General features: G+C 44.6%; 2 long non-coding RNA genes and 1 other non-coding gene across 3 annotated transcripts; 2 read left to right on the forward strand and 1 right to left on the reverse strand.

Moving 5' to 3' along the window:
- Nucleotides 1–1513: 1513 nt before the first annotated feature.
- LOC129465124 (U6 spliceosomal RNA) lies at nucleotides 1514–1620 on the forward strand. The gene has a single exon (XR_008651892.1). It is a non-coding gene; the product is annotated as a U6 spliceosomal RNA (small nuclear RNA).
- A 1977-nt stretch (nucleotides 1621–3597) lies between these two features.
- Nucleotides 3598–15846, reverse strand: LOC134732782 (uncharacterized). The gene is made up of 3 exons (XR_010116312.1): nucleotides 14481–15846; nucleotides 6982–7137; nucleotides 3598–5295 (listed from the first exon to the last, which is right to left on the reverse strand). It is a non-coding gene; the product is annotated as an uncharacterized lncRNA (long non-coding RNA).
- LOC134732784 (uncharacterized) lies at nucleotides 4473–13092 on the forward strand. Its single transcript, XR_010116314.1, has 2 exons — nucleotides 4473–4557; nucleotides 10947–13092. It is a non-coding gene; the product is annotated as an uncharacterized lncRNA (long non-coding RNA).
- Nucleotides 15847–20523: the final 4677 nt, after the last annotated feature.

A 20523-nucleotide genomic window follows, 5' to 3' on the forward strand; every position in this document is an offset into this window, starting at 1 on the left:
TGAATGGGGGCGGGGTAGAATGAGGCTGAGACCTGCTGGGCCGCATTGCCAGGAGATTAGGCATTCTTAGTTACAGGATGAGATAGGAGGTCGGCACAAGATACAGGTCCCAAAGAGCTTGCTGATAAAACAGACTGTTTTAAAGAAGCCGGGGCCAGGCACGGTGGCTCATGCCTGTAATCCCAGCACTGGCCGAGGCAGGTGGACCACTTGAGGCCAGGAGTTAGAGACCACCCTGGCCAAAATAGTGAACCCCGTCTCTAATACAAAAATTAGCCAGGTGCAGTGATGGATGCCTGTGGTCCCAGCTACTCGGGAGGCTGAGGCAGGAGAATCTCTTGAACCCAGGAGGCAGAGGCTGCAGTGAGCTGAGACCTGGGCAACAGAGCAAGACATCGTCTCAAAAAAAATAATAAAATAAAGAAGTAAATAAAGAAGCTGGGAAACCCCCCAAAACCAAGATGGCGATGAGAGTGACCTCTGGTTGTCCTCACAGCTCATTACATGCTAATTATAATGTATTAACATGCTAAAAGACACTCCCACCAGAGCCATGACAGTTTACAGATGCCATGGCAAGATCTGAAAGCTACCCTATATGTTCTAAAAAGGGGAGGAATTCGCAGTTCTGGGAATTGCCCACCCCTTTCCTGGAAATCTCATGAATAATCCACCCCTTGTTTAGCATATAATGAAGAAATAACCATAAAAATGGGCAGCCAGCAGCCCTCTAGGCTGCTCTGCCCATGGAGTAGCCATTCTTTATTCCTTTACTTTCCTAATAAACTTGCTTTCCCTTTACGGATTTGCCTCGAATTGTTTCTTGAGCGAGATCCAAGTACCCTCTTTTGGGGTCTGCATCGGGACCCCGTCCAGTAGCACTCCCTCCATCTTGCCTGCTGAGGAGGAAACCAGACGGGGAACCGACCACGGTTGCAGGGTCCAGGGCCCGAGGGCATCGTTCATACCCTGGGCTGGTGGCTATGGAACTAATAAAGTCCTTTTTATTTCTTTGTTTCTTTTTTTTTTTTTTTTTTTTTTTTGAGATGGAGTCTCGCTCTGTCGCCCAGGCTGGAGTGCAGTGGCACAATCTCGGCTCACTGCAAGCTCCGCCTCCCGGGTTCACGCCATTCTCCTGCCTCAGCCTCTCCGAGTAGCTGGGACTACAGGCGCCCGCCACCACGCCCGGCTAATTTTTTTGTATTTTTAGTAGAGACGGGGTTTCACCATGGTCTCCATCTCCTGACCTCGTGATCCGCCCGCCTCAGCCTCCCAAAGTGCTGGGATTACAAGCGTGAGCCACCGCGCCTGGCCTGTTTCTTTTTTTGCTTAAGCTAGTCTGAGTTAAATTTCCCCATGCCCAAGTGAAAGCTTTGACTGAGAGAAATAACAAACCCAGGCCAGGATTTGTACATGGACCATTCAGTTAACATGTCGAACATCTCATTTTTCTCTTTCTGTTTATAAGCAAGCATGTATTTATGTATTGAAGAGAATTTTGAAATTAAGAATAGTGCTCGCTGTGGCAACATATTTACTAAAACTGGAATGATACAGAGAATATTAGCATAGCCCCTGCACAAGGATGACGCACAAATCTGTGAAGCGTTCCATACAAAAATATATTCAAAAAAAGAAAAAACACAAAATCTCATCTTTAATATTAGCTGCTGTGCAAAGGCAATCCCTATCAACATTTTGTTTGATATTTATATAACTAATATAGTAATTTATTTCTTTCCATGTCATTTGGCTGCTTAATTTTTTAATTTTTTTTTTTTTTTAGTCTTGCTCTGTTGCCCGGGCTGCAGTGCAGTGGCGCGATCTCAGCTCACTGCAACCTGCATTCAAGTGATTCTCCTGCCTCAGCCTCCCAAGTAGCTGGGATTACAGGCACCACCACCACACCGGCTAATTTTTTTTTTTTTTAGTAGAGATGGGGTTTCACCATGTTGACCAGGCTGGTCTCAAACTCCTGGCCTTAAGTAATCTGCCCATCTCAGCCTCCCAAAGGATTACAGGTGTGAGCCACTGTGCCTGGCCTGCTTAATCTTTTATTACTTATTTCAGTCATCCATGATATTGTGAAATTATATTTGGTTTTCATTCAGTCTCCTGGCATATATTTCCCCAAATCCTTGGAATCTTCAAAGTGATGAATGTCTTCTTTGTATGTTAATGAGGTGGCTGGTGACTCCTAGACAGCTTCAGGATAGGAGAGGGGGGCTGGTCACCAGAGGGAAGAAGGTAGGGTTAGAAGGTTGGGACTGAGCCCTACCCGTGACCTCTGGGAAGGGAGAGGGGCTGATGGTTGAGCTGATCACCAGTGGCTAATGATTAAATCATGCCTATGTGATGAAGCCTCCATGAAAACCCAAGAGGACAGGGTTCAGAGAGCTTCTGGGTAACCTGGAGGTTCCTAGAGGGCAGCACACCTCCATTCTATGGGTACAGAAACTCCTGTGCTTGGGACCCTTCCAGAACGTTCCCTATGCATCTTCTCATCTGGCTGTTCATCTGTATCCTGTAAAATATGCCTTGTAATAAACCAGGAAATGTGTTTCTCTGAGTTCTGTATGCTGATCTAGCAAATCCAATTGAACCCAAGGAGGGGGCTGTGGGAACCCCCAGTGTTTAGCAGGTCAGTCAGAATCACAGGCAAAATAACCAGGGGCTTGCAGTCGGCATTGGAAATGGGGTTCAGTCTTGTGGGAACCGAATCCTCCATCAGTGTGGTCAGACGCTGTCTACAGGTAGATGCTGTCTACAGGTAGATGCTGTCTACAGGTAGATGCTGTCAGACTTGAATGAGAAGACACCCAGCTGCTGTCCGCTGCAGAACTGATTGCTTGCTTGTTGGTGGGGAAAAGTATTCTATGTTGATTCTTGAGTGAGAGAACAGTAAAAGGACACCGTGCTTTCCCCCTAGATCCTCAGGGTGGCTAAATATACATATTGAATAAGCTGTAGTAGTAGTTATGAATATCTGTGAGAGGAGCAACACGCAGATGTGCAATTAGCTTCATGCCTCTTCATGGGTCATGTATTCAAAAAATGTTGGGGTTAGCGTGATCAGAGGATGTAGTTTTCCTCCCTCTGACATCAAAAGGTGAAGCAGAGGACACAAGAACCCTCACTGCACCTCCTCTGGAGACAGCCACAGCCACTCCAGGGTCTGTGGTCTTTTACCAGGAAGGGAAGCATTGTCTGGCCGTGGCCTCAGATGATTGGCTAAAGGCAATAGAAGAATGGGTTGTCTGTTTCTTTTTTTCCAGAGCTGGTTTCTGTTTATTCTTTAGGAAGGCATTCCAGTTAAAGGTTATTAAGGAAGGGGCATACTGAGGCGAGTCTGACCTCCTGTCCTGTCACTGCCAGGAACTCAGTTTTTAAGGTTTCTCTGAGGTCTCCTAGACCAAGAAGGGGTCTGTTCAGTTGGCAGCGGTTTTAGGATTTTATTATGTACCTCAAGGTAAAAGTAAACATCACATCATAAAATTTTGTTTATCAAATAAAGCACAATATGCACTCAAAACAGTGTTTGAACATTTTAAAGAATACATATTTTATACCTCTGTTAAATAAAAAACTTCAGCCAAATTAAATTTAAATGAGTTTAATTGAGCAAGGAATGATTCATGAATTGGGCAGCCCCCAGAATCACAGCAGACTGAGAGAGACTCCAGGGATGCCTCGTGGTCAGAACAAATTTATAGACAAAAAAGGGAAGTGCCGTACAGAAATTGGAGGTGAGGTACAGAAACAGCTAGGTTGGTTGCAGCTCGGCATTTGCCTTATGTGGACACAGTTTGAACTCTCAGCAGTGAATGAGTGAAGTACGGCTGCTGGGATTGGCCAAGACTCAGGTACTGCCACAGGTGCAGACTCCCAAGTTAGGGTTTCAGGGTTTCAATCTTGTCTACCAAATAAGTTAGGTTGCAGTTCATCCACAAGGACTCAAATAGAGAAGTACGGAGTCCTTCTCAGGCCATATTTAGTTTGCTTTAACAATTCCACCCTTTTGGTCATTTTCTCAATTTTGAGAGATTGACCAAAACTTTAGTCATTGATGTCACTATCACCATCGTAAATGTACTTATTTGGTCCTGAAACCCTCTGAGAAACAGTAGAACAGTGAGTTTTGCAAAGGTAGGAACAAGGACTGAGGGCACTTCATTATGCTGGAACGTCCTGTTTATAGGGGAATGTGTTAGGATCTATGTGTTTCCTTAAAGTCTTAGTTTGATTATGTCACATTTAGCATGAGTGACTCCATTTTTGTTTGGCTTAGTCTGTTGGGACCTAGTGCATGAACTCAGTCCAAAACAATGGCCTCCCATAATTTTATTTTAATAAATTCCCCCTTTTTGTCCAGGTTCTCACTTAGGTGAGTGTGGGCAGCAAGCCACCCAGGTGCCAAGGCAAGACACCGAGGGCACAAGCTGTTCCAGTATAATAAAAAATATATAGAGAGAATAAGAATAGTTATACTAGGCTGGGCGCGGTGGCTCATGCCTGTAATCCCAGCACTTTGGGAGGCCAAGGTGGGCAGATCACGAGGTCAGGAGATCGAGACCATTCTGGCTAACCTGGTGAAACCCATCTCTACTAAAAATACAAAAAAATTAGCCGGGCGTGGCAGCGTGTGCCTGTAGTCCCAGCTACTCGGGAGGCTGAGGCAGGAGAATGGTGTGAACCCGGGAGGCAGAGCTTGCAGTGAGCCGAGATTGCGCCACTGCACTCCAGCCTAGGTGACAGAGCAAGACTCTGTCTCAAAAAACAAGAACAAAAACAAAAAACAAAACAAAACAAAAAGAATAGTTATACTAGAAATAGATTATAGATATGATTATATATGAATATTATTAATCATTAGTTTGTAGCATTACTTTTTATTCCAATATTATAACAATCTCTTTTCTACAATTATAACGTAGGAAAAACCAAGCCATACAGAGATAGGAGCTGAAGGGACACGGTGAGAAGTGACCAGAAGACGAGCGTGAGCCCTCTGTCACGCCCAGATAGGGCCACTAGAGGGCTCCTGGTCTAGCAGTAACGCCAGTGCCTGGGAAAGCACCCATTACTTAGCCGACCAGCAAAGGGAGTCTCCCTTGCGGGGATGGGGTGCGGGGAGGGGTTAGAGAAGACTCTGCTCCACCATCTTTTGTGGAAAGCCTGACATCAGTCAGGCCCGCCCGCAGCCATCCAGAGGCCTGTGTCCCTGTGATGCTGTGCTTCAGCAGTCACGCTCCTGTTTCACTTTCATGTTCCGCTCTGTACACCTGGCTCCGTCTTCTAGATAACAGTAGCAGAATTAGTGAAAGTACTAAAGTCTTTGAAATGCATAGAAGAAATAATGACATAAGCTGTCCCCTCTCTCTCTGTCTCGGCTGCCAAACAGGGAAGGGCCCCCTGTCCAGTGGACGCATGACTCGCATGACCTTACCTATCATTGGAGATGGCTCACATTCCTTACCCTGTCCCCTTGCCTTGTATCCAATAAGTAACAGTGCAGCCAGGCATTCGGGGCCATTACCAGTCTCTGCGTCTAGGTAGTAGTGGTCCCTCAGGCCCAGCTGTCTTTTCTTCTATCTCTTTGTCTTGTGTCTTTATTTGTGCGATCTCTCGTCTCCGCACATGAGGAGAAAAACCCACAGGCCCAGTAGAGCTGGACCCTAAGGTGAGAGGGTGACCAAAACTTAGGGCCTTAGCACCACTCTCAGTTACCATCGTTTTGGGTTTCTGGTCTCAGCACGTCATTCATAGGTTATGGTGTCCTCATTGTCACACATTTCTTTCAGCTTGTGCCATTCCAGTTGAAAAGAGACCATTTGTTGTTCTAGAGATGGCTGCATGCAGATATTTAAAAGCTTTGAGAAAATGCAGCGCACCAGGGAGACTGTTATTATGACTACTGGGAGGATAATACCAAGAGTTTGCAGTATGCTCCTTACCCAGGGTCCCCATAAACCAAACCACCAAAAATCAAATAGATCAAACAATGAGCTAGATAAAGAGGCTACTCGCTTAACTAAGTGGTCTTTTCATTAATCTCCATAATACCTGATGTATTTCTCCCTAGGCCACAGGTGCCAGTGGCTGCACAGGTACTTTTCTGTTTAGTCAATTCTGTTATTTAGCATAACTTTCACAAGAGAATTGAAAGTCTCTTGCGTAACTATAGCCTTTACAGTAGAATCTGCTATACCGCCTATCATAAGGGATACATTTCTGGTTATGGCCTCTTCTACTCTAAACCATGGAAAAACGATGCCCTTCTAGAAGAGTGAAGCCCTCCTGGCAATGCCCTCTTTAACCCATGATGTGGGTTAAGAGGAGTGAACCAATGTTCTGTTTCTGACTCATTACAGGTAACATATGTCTCATTAAAGTTTCTCACCTACACTGGGCCTTCATCTTTTATCTATCAAAGTATAAGGTTATCCATGTATAAGGCTGGCTGCAAAATCCTTCACAAATGAAAGTATACCCCATAAGTGCACACAACAGATCCTCTTTTCATTTCTATTATTCATAGAGGCATAAGCAAGGAAGAAATATTCAAAGATAAGAGTCTCATGGCCAGGCGTGGTGGTGCATGCCTGTAATCCCAGCACTTTGGGAGGCCAAGGTGGGCGGATCACCTGAGGTCAGGGGTTCAAAACCAGCCTGGCCAACATGGCGAAAACCCATCTCTACTAAAAATACAAAAATTAGCTTAGTGTGGTGGCAGGCACCTGTAATACCAGCTACTCGGAAGGTTGAGGCATGAGAGAATCGCTTGAACCCAGGAGGCAGAGGTTGCAGTGAGCTGAGACTGCACCACCGTACTCTGGCCTGGGCGACAGAGCAAGACTCCATTTCAAAAAAAGAAAAAAAAAGAGTCTCATGACAGCAGAAGTCTTGATCCATGATCTTAGCAAAAGCTGTTCACATCAAGGTTGCCATCTTCTGGGGACGGACTTCCTTGGTTGGCTTTACCTTAAAGGTTCCAATGGGTGTACAGTTCCAGGAGTGTGGATGGATCCTCAGTTGTGAGATTATGAACCCAAGTTTCAAGATCCCTAAGTTTTGTTGCAGTGCGGATGGCAAGGACAGTCTTTCTGTGATGTTCTCAGAAGATCCAGTCTTCGGGTTCTAGAATGCAAAGGGTTTGACCTCAGTGAACCATAGAAAAATATACTGTAGCATAATAATCTACTGTTAAAACATCAGCCCTCTTAACATGGGAGAGCTTTTATACAACCAGAAAACATGCATTGAAAATGACAATTGAATGAAATCCCTTTATAAAATATTTAAATAGCCCAGTGTTATAAACTATTTTAGCAATTTATAAGTTATCACACACACACACACACACACACACATATATATATACACATTTTTTTTTTTGAGATGGAATCTCTAGAGAGAGATTCCAGTCACCCAGGCTGGAGTGCAGTGGTGCAATCTTGGCTTATTGCAACCCTGCCTCCCACACACCAATGTATTTAATTTGGATTACTTTATCTTTTCCATGATGAGTCATGAAATGCAGAACTTTTAATAACAAAAGCTTTAAGGACTCAGGAAGCACAAGGTGGCTGTCCTGGTTCTCCGTGAGTCCATACTTAATTAACATTAGACTTCAGTCCTCTTGAATACCAGTTGCTTCTCCAAATTAGGTGCATTGCATGGATAACTGATGGGTTATCACAGGTAATTTGACTTAGACCATGGATTTCATTCAAATTGTATATCTGAACTATTTCAGTATCAGCTGATTTAAGATGAAAATCTGGCAAACTATTTTCTTGGTATTCAATTAATTTTTGTTCTACTTGGGTTTAGCAGTTTTATAAACCAGTCAGTCTTTTCATTAAAATTCCAGGAATTCTTACCCAGTTCAAATGACATGATTCTAAAGTTATTAGAAACCTGTATTCCAAGAGTGATTTTTAGGGTCCTTTTCATCCTGTTATGAATCTCCTAAAAGACACCATACTTTTGAAGTTTTCAGAAACTGCACCAGCATTAAGCAATTAACTGTGGAAATGACTTTAAGTAGTCATAGTTAAAAACATAATTGACAAGGAAATTTGGTTATTTCTATGATTTACAGTAACTTAACATAATAACCATAATTATGATTGATAGCATAGACTCAGGCATATTATAATTTTAGAAATCCCATTTAATTTTGGAACATATATTAATATCATTCACTAAAATGTAACCTGAAGAGGAGTAAACATTATTTTTTGACAATGCTTCCCATGTAACTTAACATATCAGATTATCCTGTTTACCTCTCTTTGGATGCTTTAGGGGACCTCTGTAGCATCCCAAAGTTAGAGGTCAGAAAGACTATTTTGAAGCTGAAATTTTATTTTGGGAAGCCTATCAAATATATTAAAGGTTGAAAACACTTGATGTTATGCTTAACCAGTTTGACCATGAGGTGAGATTCTTATAAACCTTTTATAATCCCTTACAATTTGTGTGTGTGTGTGTGTGTGTGTGTGTGTATGTGTGTGTGTGTTTTAGATGGAGTTTCACTCTTGTTGCCCAGGCTGGAGTGCAGTGGCACGATCTTGGCTCACTGCAACCTCTGCCTCCCAGGTTCAAGTAATTCTCCTGCCTCAGCCTCTCTAGTAGCTGGGATTACAGGCATGTGTCACCATGCCCAGCTAATTTTGTATTTTTAGTAGAGACGGGGTTTCTCCACGTTGGTCAGGCTGGTCTTGAACTCACGACCTTAAGTGATCCGCCCACCTTGGCCTCCCAAAGTGCTGGGATTACAGGCATGAGCCACCACGCCCAGCCTTCTTTTTTTGGATGGAGTCTTGCTCTGTTGCCCAGGCTGGAGTGCAGTGGTGCCATCCCGGCTCACTGCAAGCTTCAGCTTCTGGGTTCATGCCATTCACCTGCCTCAGCCTCCTGAGTAGCTGGGACTACAGGCACCTGCCACTATGCCCAGATAGTCTCAATCTCCTGACCTCGTGATCTACCTGCCTCGGCCTCCCAAAGTGCTGGGATTACAGGCATGAGCCACCGCACCTGGCGAATCCCTTACAATTTTTGTGAAAGAGCAGATCAGTGCTTTAAGAAAACCCTGTTGGCCAGGTGCAATGACTCACGCCTGTAATCCCAGCACTTTGGGAGGTGGAGGTGGGCAGATCACGAGGTCAGGAGTTCAAGACCAGCCTGTCCAACATGGTGAAACCCCGCCCTCCACTAAAAATACAAAAATTAGCCAGGTGTGGTGGCGAGTGCCTATAATCACAGCTACTCCAGAGGCTGAGGCAGGAGAATCACTTAAACCCATGGGGCAGAGGTTGCAGTGAGCCAAGATTGCGTCACCGTACTCCAGCCTGGGTGACAAAGCAAGACTCCGTCTCAAAAAAAAAAAAAGAAAAAAGAAAAACCCTGTTGTGCTTTTACTTCAATGTTCAATTTCTGGAAAAAATGAATAATACTCCTTTAAATTTAGTCAATATGTTCACACATAGAATTTCTTTTACAAGATTAATTTTTACAAACCTTCTACAACTTGCTCAAACTTTTAGCTTTATCTTATCTAACTTAAAAATCCTTTAACCCTCTAAACTAGGCAAAAATTTACATTCCCATGCCTTCTTATAATCTTTTACCAAAAACACATTTCACTCTCCTCACACACCTTGCATGTAAAACTATTTTTTTAGTAGTTTCAATTACATGTTATAACGGTAACTCTTAGCATCTTTTACTTTTGGTGCATGAATTTCACAAATCCTTTAACAACTTACACAGGCCATCTATGGCATGCTTGGACTTTCTCACTTGTCCTAAACACTCCTCTTTTTAAACACCCCTTTTTTAAAACAACCAGTTATTTTACTTTAGGGCAAGAATTTACCATACGAGATCCTTTCTTATGTAACATTTATTTTCTTTGTAACATTCTTTGCGTAGCTAGGGGGCATGGCTAATTCCACATGTCCCCAGGCCTTATCTAGAATCTAATGCTCCAAAATAATTTGAACAATTTAGAAAAGTCAAAGCAGTTTATGACCTTAAAAAATTTAGCAAACCTGGCTGGGTGCAGTGGCTCACACCTGTAATCCCAGCACTTTGGGAGGCTGAGGTGGGGGGATCACGAGGTCAGGAGTTCAAGACCAGCCTGGCCAACATGATGAAGCCTCATCTCTACTAAAAATACAAAAATTAGCTGGGCATGGTGGCACATGCCTATAATCCAAGCTACTCAGGAGGCTGAGGCAGGAGAATTGCTTAAACCTGGGAAGCAGAGGTTGTGGTGAGCCAAGATCGCGCCATTGCACTCTAGCCTGCGCAACAAGAGCGAAACTCTGTCTCAAAAGAAAAAAAAAAGAACATATAGGTAACTTCTATATGTTGCCATGGCATCAGTAAACTGTCATGGGGCTGGTGGGAGTGCCTTTTAGCATGTTAATGCATTATAATTAGCTTATAATGAGCCATGAGAACAACCAGCGATCCCTTTCATTGCCATCTTGGTTTTGGTGGGCTTTGGCCGGCTTCTTTACTGCAATCTGTTTTATCAGTAAGGTCTTTATGACCTGTATCTTGTGTCAACCTCCTATCTCATCCTGTGACTATAAATGCCTAACCTCCTGGGAATGTGGCCCAGCTGGTCTCAGCCTCATTTTACCCCGCCCCTATTCAAGATGGAGTTGCTCTGGTTCCAACACCTCTGACATATTAGCTGCATCATTTTACATTTCTTTTTTTTTTTTTTTTTCTTTTTAGATGGGGTCTTGCTCTGTCACCCAGGCTGGAGTGCAGTGGTGTGATCTTGGCTCACTGCAATCTCCCCCTCCCAGGTTCCAGCGATTCTCTTGCCTCAGCCTCCCGAGTAGCTGGGACTACAGGTACCCGCCATCACACTGGGCTAATTTTTTGTGTTTTTAGTAGAGATGGGGTTTCCCCATGTTGCCCAGGCTGGTCTTGAACTCCTGGGCTTAAGCAATACACCCGTGTTGGCCTCCCAAAGTGTTGGGATTATAAGCATGAGCCACCACACCCAGCTCATTTTACATTTCCACTTGTTAAATCAAACTGAAATCTGGCCTGAGAAAGCTTCTGTACTGCCATACTTGTGTCCTTGCAGATGAATCGTAACCTAGCATAGTAGGTAGGCAGACTGAAAACCTAACTTAGCAGTAGGCTTCTGTAACAACAGCTGTGTCTCAGCCAGCTCCTGCAGCCAGACTTCAACCACTCACAGGCAGCAAACTATTCAAACTGTGTTCGGAGAAGGCGAATTCATCTGGCTGTTAATGTACCTCACTTCTGCTTTCTGTGGCCACTTTTCCTTTTCTGTCCATAAATTTTCTCTGACCACACAGCATCCCTGGAGTCTCCCTGAGTCTGCTGTGATTCTGGGACCTGCACCATTTGTGAATTTTTTTTTTTCCTTGATCAGCTAAACTATTCAATTCAATTTGTCGGAAGTTTTTAACATACCAATGGTGCACCAAGGTTCCGATTTCTCCACTTCCTCATAAATAAGTCATTTTAAATGGCTTTTCAGTATTCCAATATTTGGAAGTATTAATGTTTCTACCAATTTTCTATTTTTGGACATTGAGGTTATTTCTTCTTTTTTTTTTTTTTTTTGAGACAGAGTCTCACTCCATCACCCAGGCTGGAGTGCAGTGGCCTGATCTTGGCCCACTGCAACCTTCACCTCCCGGGTTCAAGCAATTCTCCTGCCTCAGCCTCCTGAGTAGCTGCGATTACAGGTGCATGCACCACCACACCCAGCTAATTTTTGTATTTTTAGTAGAGATGAGGTTTCACCATGTTGGTCAGGCTGGTCTCAAACTCCTGACCTCAGGTGGTCCACCCGCCTCGGCCTCTCAAAATGCTGGGATTACAGGCCTGAGCCACTGCACCCGGCCTCATCTTCTTGATATTAATGTTGCTTTAACATCTTTGTCCCTGTGTCTTTTTTTTTTTAAGACAGAGTCTCATTCATTCCGTCACCCAGGCTGGAGCTTAGTGGCATGATCTTGGCTCACTGCAACCTCTGCCTCCTGGGTTCAAGTGATTCTCCTGCGTCGGTCTCCTGAGTAGCTGTGTTCCTGGGTCTTTCGATGGTTATTTAATACTTCCCTACAGTAATGTCCTGTGCGTACATGCTAAGTGTGATGAAATGGTTGGCACAGTTACATCTTTTGAAAGACATTGCCAACTTACTGTTCAGAAAAGTGATATGAGGTCATAGCAATTTTAAGAAGTCCTCATTTATACATTTCCTTATTAATCTCGGTTGGTGTCTCTTCAATCTTTCCTCACACTTTTCTTAGGTTTTTACTGAATCATGAGTCTACTACATTTAAAAATTTTAAAGACTCTTTAGAAACAGGGTCTCGTTTTGTTGCCCAGGCTGGAGTGTGGTGGTATGATTATAGCTCCTCATACTCCTGGGCTCAAGTGATCTTCCCACCTGTGAACCCCCAAAATTTGAGAAAGGTCTCAGTTAATTTAGAAAGTTTATTTTGCCAAGGTTGAGGGTGCATACCCGTGATGATATACGAGTTAAAAAGAAATTATTTAGGCAGATACTGAGGGTAAGAAAGTCCTTGGTAAGGTTTTCTTTTAATGAAAAGCAGTCCCCAAGCATTTTCTTTTCTAACAAAGAGAAGCCTGTAAAATCAAGCTGCAGACATACACAAGCAAGCTGGAAGCTTGCAAAGGTGAATGCTGGCAGCTGTGCCAATAAGAAAAGGCTACCTGGGGCCAGGCAGGTCCAACATGGCAGCTCCATCTTCCCTTTCCTTGTCAACCATGTGCACAGTAAGGAACAGGCAACATAGTGTCTGCCAAGTAGAGACCAATTTGCATAATAAAAGATGAGGGTAGGGTGGCCAGCTTCTTTGCATGCTATGTAAACATTATGCCTGGTCCAACCAATCTTTGGGCCCTGTGTAAATTAGACACTGCCTCCTCAAGCCTGTCTATAAAACCCTGTCCATTCCACCGCAGGCTGGAAGACCCACTGGGGCACCCCTCTGTCTCTGTAGGAGACAGCTATTCATTTTTCTCTTTCTTTCACCTATTAAAGCTCCACTCTTAACCTCACTCTGTGTGTGTCTGTGTTCTTGATTTCCTTGGCATGAGGCAATGAAGCTTGGGTATTACTCCAGAACCTTGGGTATTATGCTGCTTCAGTGACACAGCCTCAGGAAATCCTGATGACATGTTCCCAAGATGGTTGGGGCACAGCTTGGTTTTATATATTTTAGGGAGACATGAGACATCAATTCGTATATGTAAGAAGTACATTGGTTTCATCCAGAAAGGTGGGGACAACTTGAAACAGGGAGGGGGCTTCCAGGTCACAGTTAGACAAATGGTTGCATTCTTTTGAATCTCCGATAAGCCTTTCCAAAGGAGGCAATCAGAATATGCATCTATGGACTGGGCACGGTGGCTCATGCCTGTAATCCCAGCACTTTGGCAGGCTGAGGTGAGTGGATCACCTGAGGTCAGGAGTTTGAGAGCAGCCTGGCCAACATGGTGAAACCCTGTCTCTACTAAAAATACAAAAAATTAGCTGGGCGTGGTGGCGGGCGCCTGTAATCCCAGCTACTCGGGAGGCTGAGGCAGGAGAATAGCTTGAGCCCGGAAGGAAGAGGTTGCAGTGAGCTGAGATGGTGCCATTGCACTCCAGCCTGGGCAACAAAAGTGAAACTCCATTTCAGGAAAAAAAAAACAAAAAACAGCCGGGCACAGTGGCTCATGCCTGTAATCCCAGCACTTTGGGAGGCCGAGGCAGGCAGGTCATGACGTCAGGAGATTGAGACCATCCTGGCTAACATGGTGAAACCCCATCTCTACTAAAAAATATAAAAAATTAGCTTGGTGTGGTGGTGGGCGCCTGTAGTCCCAGCTACTCGGGAGGCTGAGGCAGGAGAATGGCATGAACTGGGGAGGTGGAGCTTGCAGTGAGCCGAGATCACACCACTGCACTCCAGCCTGGGTGACAGAGCAAGACTCTGTCTCAAAAAAAAAAAAAAAAAAAAAAAAAAGAGAGAGAGAGAGAATATGCATCTATCTCAGTGAGCAGAAGAATGACTTTGAATGGAATGGGAGGCAGATTTGCCCTGAGCAGTTCCCAGCTTGAATTTCCCCTTTAGCTTCAGTGATTTGGGGGCTCAAGGTATGTTCCTTTCACATACCTCAGCCTCTCAAGTAGCTGGGACCACAAGTGCGTGCCACCACACATGGCTAATGTTTTATTTTTTGTAGGAATAGGGTCTCACTATGTGTCCAGACTGGTTTAAAACCCCTGAGCTCAAATGGTCCTCCCACCTCAGCCTCCTGAAATGCTGGGATTACAGGCATGAGCCAGCATGCCTGGCCTAGTCTACACTTTTATAAGTTGCTAATTCAAAGTTTCCTCTCCAAAACCTCATGGTTTTCCCTGTTCTCATCCTCTGCGCCCTCCCTTCCCCTGGAGTACTTACCTGGCCTTGGAGGTCTGGTGTGAGCCTGGACTTCGATTCTAGGCACAGCATGTGATGAGCGCTCCCAGGTGAAACACCTCCCCTCTGCGGGCTGTGCTTCACCGCCTTGACAGTGAGAAAGGTCTCCCTTCGGCTCATTCTCCGAAGTCTCAAACTTCACTTCTCCTATGCGCTGATTCTGAATTCAGCCCTCGTCCAAGGTCCTGGCCCTTTCTCTTCTGCTTGGCGTGTTGTTCATCACCACTGTGCACTGCTGAGGGTAAGCACAGTTCTCTGGACCTCTGCTTTATCATTAGAACAGACTCTTGTGGTTTCCCACGACGTTCCTTTCACTTCTCACTTGGAAGATGAACCGTGAGGAAATCCTGTGTTGTGTGGTATGTGGGCTGTGCTTCTGCTTGACTTGAGGGCCAAGCAGCATTGCAAGCCATGGTTTTAAATAAGAAAGAACATTTCTAAGCTTCATCTTCTAGTAAGGAAACAAGTGGGCTTTAGAGTTCTTGCTCAGGAAAGACCTATGTCCCAGTCCAACCAGACCTTTTACTAAAGAGATCTTCTTGATTCTCCTCCCCAGGCCAGGGGAGGGGTACTCCCTGGGGTTGGAGCCTTTAGTAGGGGATCGGAGACAAGGAGTATTCTTCATGATATTCATAGTCTAGTTACACAATCCCTGTAAGGGTCAGTTGAAGTAAGTGCTACAAAGGAAGGGAGGTACTCAGTGGAGAGGGCTCTCTTTTATGTGTTATATTTCTTTCAGGGGGAGGGATATGGATCAGGGATCAGCAGAGGTGTTTCTGTCCTGAGGGAAAGAAAGTCAGCATGGCTTGGGAGTTGGGAACAGCAAGACAGTGGCTCAAGATATCTTAAGACTAGCGGAGTACACCTTGCATGTTAAAACCCTTGCTCAGGGCTGCCTAGTTCTTGTAGGATGACAGAGATGGCCTAGCTCTGCATACTGCACCCCCAGGGGCTCAGAACAGTGCAAATGTCAGTCTATCTATCAGTGGCAGAGCCAGCCTTGGAGCAGGGGTGCAAGGAGGTCTCTGTGCTGGCCAGGCATGCAGAACATTCTGTTCAGTACCACTGGACAGAGGGCCCCATCTAGATGAGACAGAGCTGGTGGGGCAGGACAAGGACTCCTGGGAGCTGCAATGGCCTGGCAGATGCTTAGTGAGAGGGGGCTTCTTGAGACAGCACCATTTCTGGGGAGAGAGTCACCTAGGAGGGGTGAGGCCATGCTCCGGCTTGGAGGTGAAGGGAGGGGCCACTGCAAGAAAGAATTAGAGACATGCCAGCCTTTGCTGTGTTGCCCTCAAGGCTGGTCATGAACTCTTGGCCTCAAGCGATCTTCCCACTTCAGCCTCCTCAAGCACTGGGATTATAGACATGAGCCCCCATGCTGGCCAATAAAAGATGATTTTGTGGAGGGGATGGTGGTGAAGGTTGTGGGTGGTATGAAATAATAAGAAATATATATTGGTCTGCACCCAGTTCCTGCCACAGAGCTCCTAAAATCCTAAGAATTTCCTGGGTGAGCATCTTTTGTTCTAATGAGGTGACTCTCGGTGGCTCCTGGATAGGAGTGAATCACCAGAAAGATCAAGCCAGAATTAGAAGGAGAAAGTGCTGGCTATAACACAGGAAAGCTGTAACACAAATAATAAAGATTTTTTTTTTTTTTCAAGATGGAGCCTCACTCTGTTGCCCAGGCTGGAGTGCAGTGGTACACTCTCAGCTCACTACAAGCTCCGCCTCTCAGGTTCAAGCGATTCTCCTGCCTCAGCCTCCTGAGTAGCCAGGATGACAGGTGTGCACCACCACGTCTGGCTAATTTTTGTATTTTTAGCAGAGATGGGGTTTCACCATATTAACCAGGCTGGCCTCAAACTCCTGACCTTGTGATCCGCCTGCCTCAGCCTCCCAAAGTGCTGGGATTACAGGTGTGAGCCACTGTGCCTGGCCAAAAGACATTGTTCTTAAAAGAATCAACTAACTAACCAAATAAATAAAAATCAAACCTAATTAAGAGAATTAAAATACACAAAAATTAATTTCAAGGGGAGAAAAATCTGAACACTTTGCAGAAATTTATGAACATAAACATAAAACTTGGATGAAATGCATTTCTAGGAATACATAATTTATCAAAACTAACCACAAGTAAAATAGAAGCTAAATAGGCTATTTTCAAGAGAAGAAGTAAAGTTGTCAAAGTGCTACCCTTCAAAAAAACACTAGGCTCAAACAATCTGACATGGGAATGTTAGCACACCTTAAAGAGCAAATAAAACTTTGAATGGGCTTGAAATATTCCAGACTCTAGAAAAACAAAACTTCCCAACTCTTTTTATAAAGCAAGTATAAATTGATACCAAAATCTTATAAAGACCTTATACAAAACTTCATACTAATCTCTTTTATGAATATTAATACACAACCCTTAATAAAATATTACCAGACAGAACCCAACAACACATCAAAAATGTCACATCATAACATAGTGGGGTTTATTTCAATAATGCATGGATGGTTCAATACAAGGAAATTCAGTAACACAATATAATAGATCATGTGAATATACCCAAAGAAAAAATAGATCATTTTCATAGATGCTGTAAAGGCATTTGACCAAATTCAACACCCACTTTTTATGTGGTCAATAAAATAAATTAGTTACTCCTTCTTTAGCATGATAAAATATATTTATCAGCCCAGAAGGCATCATTTTACCCGATAAGGGCACACGCTGGAGGGAATAATGTTAAAATTAGGAATAAGAGGTTAACTACTTTCTTTCTTTTTTTTTTTTTGAGACAGAGTCTTGCTCTGTCGCCCAGGCTGGAGTGCAGTGGCGCGATCTCGGCTCACTGCACCCCCAGCCTCCCGGGTTCAAGCGATTCTCCTGCCTCAGCCTCCCGAGTAGCTGGGACTACAGGCGCGTGCCACCATGCCCGGCTAATTTTTTTGTATTTTAGTAGAGATGGGGTTTCACCATGTTGGTCAGGCTGGTCTTGAACTCCCAACCTCAGGTGATCTGCCCGCCTCGGCCTCCCAAAGTGCTGGGATTACAGGCGTGAGCCACCACGCCAGCCCAACTACTTTCCACATTATCTTTAATACTGATGCTTATTGACTTACTATGGGGTTACCTCTAGATAAATCCATAGTAAGTTGAAAATATAAGTAAAAAATGCATTTAATATACCTAACCTACCAAACATCATAGCTGAGCCTAGCCTACCTTAGCTATGCTCAGACACTGACGTCAGCCTACAACTGGCAAAATCACACAGCAGCACAGTCTACTGCAGAGCATCTGTTGTTTGCCCTTGTGACTGCATGGCTGCCTGGGAGCTCCCCAGCCTTACAAGACAGTATTGTACAGCACATCAGTAGCCTGGGAAAAGATCAAAGTTGAAAATTTGAAGTATGGTTTCCATTGAATGTGTATGGCTTTTGCACCATCATCAAGTCAAAAAATTTTAGTTGAACCAGCCTAAGTTTGGGACCATCTTTATTTTTAGGAAGAACTTCCATGTACATTGATGAGGGACTATAGAATCCATTTCTATCATCCTAATGAACATAATGAATAAATCCAGACAAACATAAACATTAACAGAGTAAGCAGCTTTCGAGGCTGAAAGCCAGAAGAGGGTGGGAACACAGAGAGAGGGGCAAAAGGTTGCTTCTGCTTTGCGGGTATTTGCTGATCCGGACAAGATACCTGGAAGGCTGAGCTAAGCCTCCTTTTTTTTTGAGGTGGCGTCTCACTCTGTTGCCAGGCTGGAGTGCAGTGGTGCGATCTTGGCTCACTGCAACCTCCGCCTCCCTGGTTCAAGCGATTCTCCTGCCTCAGCCTCCTGAGTAGCTGGGATTACAGGCTCCCGCCACTACACCCGGCTAGTTTTTGTATTTTTAGTAGAGATGGGGTTTCACCATGTTGGCCAGGATGGTCTCGATCTCTTGACGTCATGATCTGTCCACCTCGGCCTCCCAAAGTGCTGGGATTATAGGCATGAGCCACCGTGCCCCGTCTGAGCTAAGCCTCTTGAGCATAGGGGACTAAAAATGAAATCTAGCGCATGCCAAGTTTGGGGTCCCAGGCAATTCACCTTCCATTTTGGGGTCCACTTTGGGGTCCACCCCACCCAAGAAGAAGGTTGACTTGGAAGTAAACCAGCTCTGAAATATGGATGGTCCTCTGGGACCATACCAATCCCTTCATATCAACCACATCCAGTTCCTCAAAACTGGAGCTCGGATTAAGATGGCTTAGGACTTCTAGTGTCCCCAGGAGCCCGGCATTGCAAACAAAAATCCTCTCTGGAAGAAGATAATACCTTAAGCTTCAAATTACTCTGTAATAAATTTCAAATACAATGTCCAGTACACAAACATAAATTACCAGGAACGTGATATGAGGCCCGATGGATGGGGATTAGCAGAAACTTCAGGCATGAGAAACACACCCTCAGAGGCCTAGAATCTATCTAGTGTCTAGATAATGCAGATATGAGATACAGACACTTAAACAACTATGCTTCCCATGTTCAAAGAGGAAATTTGCAAAACTTGAAAGTGTTGGCAGGAAATCAGAAACTATAAAATGTGACAACAGCATACTTTAGAGTCAGTATACATTACGGTCCTGAAAACTGCAGAATTACAGAACTTAATGGTAAAGCAAGGGTTTCACAGCAGAATAGAAACAGCCAGAGAGAACTAGGAAGTAAGTCAGATGACACTATCCAGAATAAAGCATTGAGAGGCAAAGGAATGGAAAATGCAGAAGAAACGATATGGTGAGAGGATCTAACATACATTTATTTGGAATACCAGGGAGAGAGAGAAGAACAGAAGCCGTATTTCAAGGACAGTGACTGAGAGGCTTCGAAACTGATGAAAGCCATCAGTTCACAAATTCAAAGCCCAGTGAATTCCAAGGAGAAAAAAAGAAATCCATACTGTGAAAGCAAGTCCAGATAATGACAAACACCATCAACAATACACAGGACAGGCATAAGATGCATTTAATGGGGACACTCAGAGGCAGAGGGTTGTCAGAAGGAGGCACTTCTCTCCCAAGTTCTCATCATCCCAGGGCCAGGGACAGCTGGTCACACCTTAGGGAGTTCACTAGGAGAGGGATCTGGCTTCTTGTCATTCTGGGTATTTGTAGGGAAATTGGAAGGGAACCGGGAGCACCTAGCCAATCGCATAGCAACGGGAGATTTCAGGCTGTGGGGAGTGTCTTTGCTGGTGAAAAGAACATCCTGACCTTAGAAATCTTTCACCAAGGCGGCTCTGTGTTCCAGAACTTCTGGAACTGGTATCTTAAGGCTTTGAGCTTTCCTACTGAGCCAGCCTGTTGCTAGGTTACCAAAGGGGACCTCGAGGGCCATCTGGCCAACAAGCAGACTTGTCTCTCCTTACACCCCCAGACATATCACTGCAAAACTACAGAAAACCAAAGACAGAGAAAATCTTAAAAGCAGCCAGATGAAAAAAAAGGCACATTAGTTTCAAAGCAGCAGCCATGAAATTGACAGTTGATGTCTCAACAGCAAGAATGAAAAGTGGAAGACAGGCCGGGCACGGTGGCTCATGCCTGTAATCCCAGCACTTTGGGAGGCTGAGGCCAGTGGATCACAAGGTCAGGAGATCGAGATCATCCTGGTTAACACGGCGAAACCCCGTCTCTACTAAAAATACAAAAAAACTAGCCGGGCGTGGTGGTGGGCGCCTGTAGTCCCAGCTACTCAGGAGGGTGAGGCGGGAGAATGGCGTGAACCCGGGAGGCGGAGTTTGCAGTGAGCTGATATTGTGCCACTGCACTCCAGCCTGGGTGACAGAGCGAGACTCCGTCTCAAAAAAAAAAAAAGGGTGATGAAGCTTCAATCTCCTGAAAGAAAGCAACTGCCGCCTTTGATTCGATACCCACCAAAATCCGTGAAGGAAGGCAAAATAAAAACACTTCCTGATTGAAATTGAAAGATTTCCGCAATAGAAGACCCACTGTCCAAGGAATTCTAAATGATAG

This window comes from Symphalangus syndactylus, chromosome 16 (genome assembly GCF_028878055.3).
Source record: "Symphalangus syndactylus isolate Jambi chromosome 16, NHGRI_mSymSyn1-v2.1_pri, whole genome shotgun sequence".
NCBI lineage: Eukaryota > Metazoa > Chordata > Mammalia > Primates > Hylobatidae > Symphalangus > Symphalangus syndactylus.